Below are 8131 nucleotides of genomic sequence, written 5' to 3' on the forward strand. Positions count from 1 at the left end.
CTTTCTTAGCTAAACAGGTGGAAGATCTATCCAATTTGGTTATATTATATCATGGACTCGAAAAACGGATCTGAATTTGACTGAAATGCACGATCTTCACAGGTATCACTTTTCACGATACCTAAAAGGTGGAATAGCGATTTTCGAACCATTTCCTATAAGAGAATGGTTTCCATTACTTTGAGAAATGGATTCTTATATCAAACTATAGCTATTGCATTAAAGAAGAAAAGAAACTAATAGAAGTCGAAGACGCGGAATGATAGTGAATAGAGAGAAAGATTCTTCTGATTTTCTTGTTTCTATCTACTAGACGCCGTAGAGAATTGAGAATTTTCATGTCTTTCAATTCTCGTACTCGTAATTGGAAAGTTATGGAAGGAGACCCATCATTTTGCAATGAAAACAACATATAAAACTCTGGACAATTTCGAAATCAGGCCAAGCGTCTTAATACATATGCAAAAAAATTCATTATTGGCCCACCATTGATTAGAAGATTTAGCTTGTATGAATCGCTATTGGTTTGATACGAATAATGACAATCGTTTCAGTATGTTAAGGATACAGATGTATCCACAATTCATTTAGAGTTACTTAATAGTCTATTTCTTATACCATATCTCTATCCCGTGAAATTCTCGAGCCAAAAGATGGATGCATATGCTGTGTTTCATTTTGCTAAATGATATCAATTAAATGGTGTATCAATTCCATAAATTGCATATAGCAATAAATAAATCAGCAAAATTCTTTCTAATATTTTAGATAGAAGAAACATTTCTTCTATCTAAAATATTAGAAAGAATGTACCCTTCTATCCAAATCCAATTTGCATCGATAAAATAAATCCAAATTCCAGTAGTAGATGAATAATTGCAAATTTGTGTGTGTACGAGATTAGAATAACTTCAAAATAACTGACATAATTTTGTATTTTTCCTGATCAGAAAAATACATGAAAAAGAAAGGAGGTAGAAAAATTTTTGGATTTATGGTTAAAGAAGAAAAAGAAGAAAACAGGGGTTCTGTTGAATTTCAAGTATTCAGTTTCACCAATAAGATACGGAGACTTGCTTCACATTTGGAATTACACAAAAAAGATTTTTCATCGGAAAGAGGTCTACGAAGACTTTTGGGAAAACGTCGACGTTTGCTGGCTTATTTGGCAAAGAAAAATAGAGTACGTTATAAGAAATTAATCGGTCAGTTGAATATTCGGGAGCAGTAATTTAATCGTTCAAATTTTTTTCTTGTTTTATTATTTTTTTAGTAGTCTTATAGTAGTCTTAGATTTTTCATTTTGATGAGCCTCGCTTTGAGGAATTCATGGAATAATCCATTTTCATGGAATAATGAATTAAGGAAGAAAGGATATGAGTCTACCGCTTACAAGAAAAGATCTCATGATAGTCAATATGGGCCCTCAACACCCATCAATGCATGGTGTTCTTCGACTGATCGTTACTCTCGATGGTGAGGATGTTATTGATTGTGAACCCATATTAGGGTATTTACACAGAGGAATGGAAAAAATCGCGGAAAACCGAACTATTATACAATACTTACCTTATGTAACAAGGTGGGATTATTTAGCTACTATGTTTACAGAAGCAATAACAGTAAATGCACCAGAATTCTTGGAGAATATTCAAATACCACAAAGAGCCAGCTATATTAGGGTAATTATGTTAGAATTAAGCCGGATAGCTTCTCACTTGCTATGGCTTGGACCTTTTATGGCGGATCTCGGCGCACAGACTCCTTTTTTCTATATTTTTAGAGAGAGAGAATTAATATATGATCTATTTGAAGCTGCTACAGGTATGCGAATGATGCACAATTACTTTCGCATCGGAGGAGTAGCCGCCGATCTACCTTATGGATGGATCGATAAATGTTTAGATTTCTGTGATTATTTTTTACGCGGAGTTGTTGAATATCAACAACTTATTACACAGAATCCAATTTTTTTAGAGCGAGTTGAAGGAGTAGGTTTTATTAGCGGAGAAGAAGCAGTAAATTGGGGCTTATCGGGACCGATGTTACGAGCTTCTGGAATACAATGGGATCTTCGTAAAGTAGATCCTTATGAGTCTTACAACCAATTTGATTGGAAAGTCCAATGGCAAAAAGAAGGGGATTCGTTAGCTCGCTATTTAGTACGAATTGGTGAAATGAGGGAATCCATCAAAATAATTCAACAAGCTGTAGAAAAAATTCCTGGAGGACCTTATGAAAATTTAGAAGTCCGACGCTTTAAGAAAGAAAATAATTCTGAATGGAATGATTTTGAGTATAAATTTCTTGGTAAAAAACCTTCGCCCAATTTTGAATTGTCAAGACAAGAGCTTTATGTAAGAGTAGAAGCCCCAAAAGGTGAATTAGGGATTTATCTAGTAGGAGATGATAGCCTTTTCCCCTGGAGATGGAAAATCCGTCCACCCGGGTTTATTAATTTGCAAATTCTTCCTCAGCTAGTTAAAAAAATGAAATTGGCTGATATCATGACGATATTAGGTAGTATAGATATCATTATGGGGGAAGTTGATCGTTGAAATGATAATAGATAGGGTAGAGGTAGAAACTATCAATTCTTTTTCGAAATTGGAATTATTAAAAGAAGTCTATGGACTGATATCGATTCTACCCATTTTGACCCTCCTTTTGGGAATAACAATAGAGGTACTCGTAATTGTGTGGTTAGAAAGAGAAATATCTGCGTCGATACAACAACGTATTGGTCCTGAATATGCTGGCCCCCTGGGCCTGCTTCAAGCTATAGCAGATGGGACTAAGCTACTTTTTAAAGAAGATATTCTGCCATCCCGAGGAGATATTTCTTTATTTAGCATTGGACCCTCTATAGCAGTCATATCAGTTTTATTAAGTTTTTTAGTTATCCCTTTGGGATATCATTTTGTTTTAGCCGATCTTAGTATTGGTGTTTTTTTATGGATTGCCATTTCAAGTATAGCTCCTATTGGTCTTCTTATGGCAGGATATAGCTCAAATAATAAATATTCTTTTTCAGGCGGTCTACGAGCTGCTGCTCAATCCATTAGTTATGAAATACCATTAACTTTTTGTGTGCTAGCAATATCTCTACGTGTGATTCGTTAAAATAGATCTTTTTCCTATAAAATCCATTAACTATTTATATTCCTTTTCTTATTTAGTATTTGGGTTGGTAAGTTAAACTAGATAGCTATATGAGTGAAACAAAACAGCTTATAAATTTGTAGTAAAAAGAAAAAATCTCATTTCCTACGTACAAGAAAAAAGTGGAAGTAAACATAAGCAGTGTAAACTCTTTATCCCAAGGTTGATATTTTTTAATTAGTCATCATATCTTGAAGCGGCCAAGAATAAAGGATTCACGATATGGAATTCCATTACTAGAATACTCCTAGTTATTACTATAACTTAATAATCCATAAGAAGAATCCACCAAAAGTTAGTGAAGGGTTAGGAACACTAAAGTACATAAAGGATTAGTAATGGAAAATCTAAAACATTAGAGATTTTTGCCCATAAAAGGAATCATAATAAGGACTTGCAATTTGTAGAAATTATCAAGTAGTACTTTCTTCGGATTCCGATCCAGAGTATGTTCCCATTCACTTGTTAAGGAAATGGCTATCAAGAACGAATTAACCCTTTATCCATTTTTTCTTTTTAAATACCCCCTCCCTGGGGAAAGAAGAATAGTAAAAAAGATATGGAGTGCACTAGAAAAAATTTTCATTATTTCCTTCCTCTATCCATATTCATGCAGAATTGCTCATGAACTAATACCCAACTCTTTCCATTTATTAATTGAATTCCTATAACAAGTAACAAGTGTTTTATTCCAAGATTAAGTTATTACTGAACAAAGAAAAATTTTCATTATATTATAAAGGATGAGATCAATTCGGAAGCGCTTTTTCTTATTCTAGCAGACGGAATTCCTTTGGTCTAATTTAGGACTTTCAAATCTATTTTATTTTATCTAATTCTATCTACGCCCCCGGGGCTAGGAACAAAACAGTCCTTTCCTTTTTCTGATCATAGAGAAGCCGTATGAAGCTAAGGTTTCATGTACGGTTTTGAAATAGCGGTGGGAACTGTGATGTTATCACCGACTATGATTATCTAACAGTTCAAGTACAGTTGATATAGTTGAAGCACAGTCAAAATACGGTTTTTTTGGATGGAATATTTGGCGTCAGCCTATAGGTTTTCTGGTTTTTTTAATTTCTTCTTTGGCAGAATGTGAAAGATTACCCTTTGATTTACCAGAAGCGGAGGAAGAATTAGTAGCAGGTTACCAAACTGAATATTCCGGTATCAAATATGGTTTATTTTATCTTGTTTCTTACCTAAATTTATTAGTTTCTTCTTTATTTGTAACAGTTCTCTACTTGGGCGGGTGGAATTTATCTATTCCCTATATATCCTTTTTTGATTTTTTCCAAATGAATAAAGCAGTTGGAATTTTGGAAATGACAATGGGTATATTTATTACATTAACTAAAGCTTATTTATTTCTCTTCATTTCTATCACAATAAGATGGACTTTACCGAGGATGAGAATGGATCAGTTATTAAATCTTGGATGGAAATTTCTTTTACCTATTTCCCTGGGCAATCTCTTATTAACAACCTCTTCTCAACTTGTTTCACTATAAATAAGATAATACAATAATAGTAAGAATATTTTCAACACAAAAGCTCTCTCAAACAAGAGAAAGAAACATATCTTTTTCATAGATATTTAGAATGAATATGTTCCCTATGGTAACTGGGTTCATGAGTTATGGTCAACAAACAATACGTGCTACAAGGTACATAGGTCAAAGTTTCATAACTACCTTATCCCACACAAATCGTTTACCTATAACGATTCACTACCCTTATGAAAAATCAATTACACCAGAGCGTTTCCGAGGGCGAATCCACTTTGAATTTGATAAATGTATTGCTTGTGAAGTATGTGTTCGCGTATGTCCGATAGATTTACCCGTTGTGGATTGGAGATTTGAAAAGGATATTAAAAGAAAACAATTGCTTAATTATAGTATTGATTTCGGAGTTTGTATATTTTGTGGCAATTGTGTTGAGTACTGTCCAACAAGCTGTTTATCAATGACTGAAGAATATGAACTTTCTACCTATGATCGTCATGAATTGAATTACAATCAAATTGCTTTAAGTCGGTTACCAATCTCCATAATGGGAGATTACACAATTCAAACAATTAGGAATTCGTCTGAAAGTAAAATAAACAAAGAAAAATCTTCGAATTCAAGAACGATTACTGATTACTAAACTTTGATTTTGTCTTTCTGTTATAAAAATCTAATAATTCTTTATTAAACTTTAAAATTAAACTATAAAGAAAAACGAAAAACTACTGCTTATTGGAAATTATTTCTTATTTTAAATCAGACTAGATTTTCGTGATATAATATAATTTATAACTATAAGTTTATACACAAAAAAATACCCTAATCCTTTTTTCCTTCCTTGAATCCTTTAGTTTTAGTCAGTTCATGAAAAATTTTATACTATTAATTTCTTTTTATCCATAATGGATTTACCTGGACCAATACATGAGATTCTTATGCTATTTGGGGGATTTGTTCTTCTACTAGGGGGTCTAGGAGTAGTATTACTTACCAACCCCATTTATTCTGCCTTTTCGCTGGGATTAGTTCTTGTTTGTATATCCTTATTCTATTTTTTATTAAATTCCTACTTTGTAGCTGTCGCACAACTTCTTATTTATGTGGGAGCCATAAATGTCTTGATCATATTCGCTGTAATGTTCGTAAATGGCTCAGAATGGTCTAAAGATAAGAATTATTGGACTATTGGAGATGGGTTCACTTCACTCGTTTGTATAACTATTGTTTTTTCACTAATGACTACTATCCCAGATACGTCGTGGTATGGAATTCTTTGGACTACAAGATCAAACCAAATAGTAGAACAGGGTCTCATAAATAATGTTCAACAAATTGGAATTCATTTAGCAACCGATTTTTATCTTCCGTTTGAACTCATTTCCATAATTCTTCTAGTTTCTTTAATAGGTGCAATTACTATGGCTCGGCAATAAGAAAACTTAGAAAAAGTACAAATTATAAGAATTGCAAATCTAAAATAAATAACTAAAGAATCACAATTTTGATTTAGTAAAATCCATCTACTGCCAACAAATACCTCCTTTTTTTTTTTTTTTTTTTTCTTTTGTTGTGTAATTGTTCTATTGTAATTAATTGAATCGGTTCAATTCTTGCCCTCATATTGAAATGAATCGAGATTGATAAGGAGTTAGTTAATGATGTTTGAGCATGTACTTTTTTTGAGTGTCTATTTATTTTCGATTGGTATCTATGGATTGATCACAAGCCGAAACATGGTTAGAGCTCTAATATGTCTTGAACTTATACTGAATTCAATTAATCTAAATCTCGTAACATTTTCTGATCTATTTGATAGTCGCCAATTAAAAGGAGATATTTTCGCAATTTTTGTTATAGCCCTTGCAGCTGCTGAAGCCGCTATTGGACTATCCATTCTTTCTTCCATCCATCGTAATAGGAAATCCACTCGTATCAATCAATCTAATTTATTGAATAATTAGACTTTTGAATAATTAGACATAGAATCCTCTAAACAAAGGCGCACATATTAAAATAAATAGAAATCAATACTATTTTCTTAGTATTATTTGAGAATATCCATTTTTTTTAGTAGATTATTGCATAGTATTCTTTTTCACTTAAATGAATTTTTGTATTTGTAATTCATTGATATTGCAATTTGAATATTGCAATAATTTATATTGAAAAGACGATAGCCAATTTATTGGCTAATTCGAATTCGTCTGTACAATTCGTAAAATTCTTTCTTATTTCTTATTTATTGTTGAAATCCAAAATTAAAGTCTCTTGGCTCTCTTCACGCTTTCTCACAAACAGATTAAAAAATAGATTTTTTTTTTTGAAGTTTGGATAAACCATTGCTTCGTCTGGTGTCTACAATACATATGACTCATTATAGTACTAATTTCATTTTTACCAGATCGAAAAATTTTATGTTGAAAAGAAAAATTTATAGATCCAATGTCACATTCCGTAAAAATTTACGATACATGTATAGGATGCACTCAATGTGTACGAGCTTGTCCAACAGATGTATTAGAAATGATACCCTGGGATGGATGTAAAGCCAAGCAAATTGCTTCCGCGCCGAGAACCGAAGATTGTGTGGGTTGTAAGAGATGTGAATCTGCCTGCCCGACAGATTTTTTAAGTGTCCGCGTTTATTTAGGGCCTGAAACAACACGTAGCATGGCTCTATCTTATTGATACGTTACAAAAAACTTCACTCGAATCGTCTGATTCCTCTTTACCGAAGAAGCCTGTGCTCGAAATAATCGAGCACGGGCTTTTCTGGTCAAAACGTATCTTGTCTTTATCACTTTATCATGAGTTATTTTCCTTGGTTAACAATACTTGTTGTTTTGCCGATATTTGCAGGTTCATTAATTTTCTTTTTACCTCATAAGGGAAACAAAGTCGTTAGGTGGTATACTATATCTATTTGTTTATTAGAATTCCTTCTAATGACTTATGCGTTCTGTTATCATTTCCAACTGGAGGATCCCTTAATCCAATTAAAGGAGGATTATAAATGGATAGATGTCTTCGATTTCCACTGGAGATTGGGAATCGATGGACTTTCATTAGGATCTATTTTATTGACAGGATTTATCACTACTTTAGCTACTTTAGCAGCTTGGCCAATTACACGGAATTCGCGATTATTCTATTTCCTGATGCTCGCAATGTATAGTGGTCAAATAGGATTATTTTCTTCGCGAGACCTTTTACTTTTTTTTATCATGTGGGAGTTAGAATTAATTCCTGTTTACTTACTTTTATCCATGTGGGGGGGGAAGAGGCGTCTATATTCAGCTACAAAGTTTATTTTGTATACTGCAGGCGGTTCCATTTTTTTCTTAATCGGAGTTCTGGGTATGGGCTTATATGGTTCCAACGAACCAGGATTAGATTTGGAAAGATTAATTAATCAATCATACCCTGCAACCTTGGAAATACTTTTATATTTTGGCTTC

Source organism: Triticum urartu, unplaced genomic scaffold (assembly GCF_056163025.1).
Source record: "Triticum urartu cultivar PI428250 unplaced genomic scaffold, HENAU_Tu73 scaffold378, whole genome shotgun sequence".
NCBI classification, from domain to species: domain Eukaryota; kingdom Viridiplantae; phylum Streptophyta; class Magnoliopsida; order Poales; family Poaceae; genus Triticum; species Triticum urartu.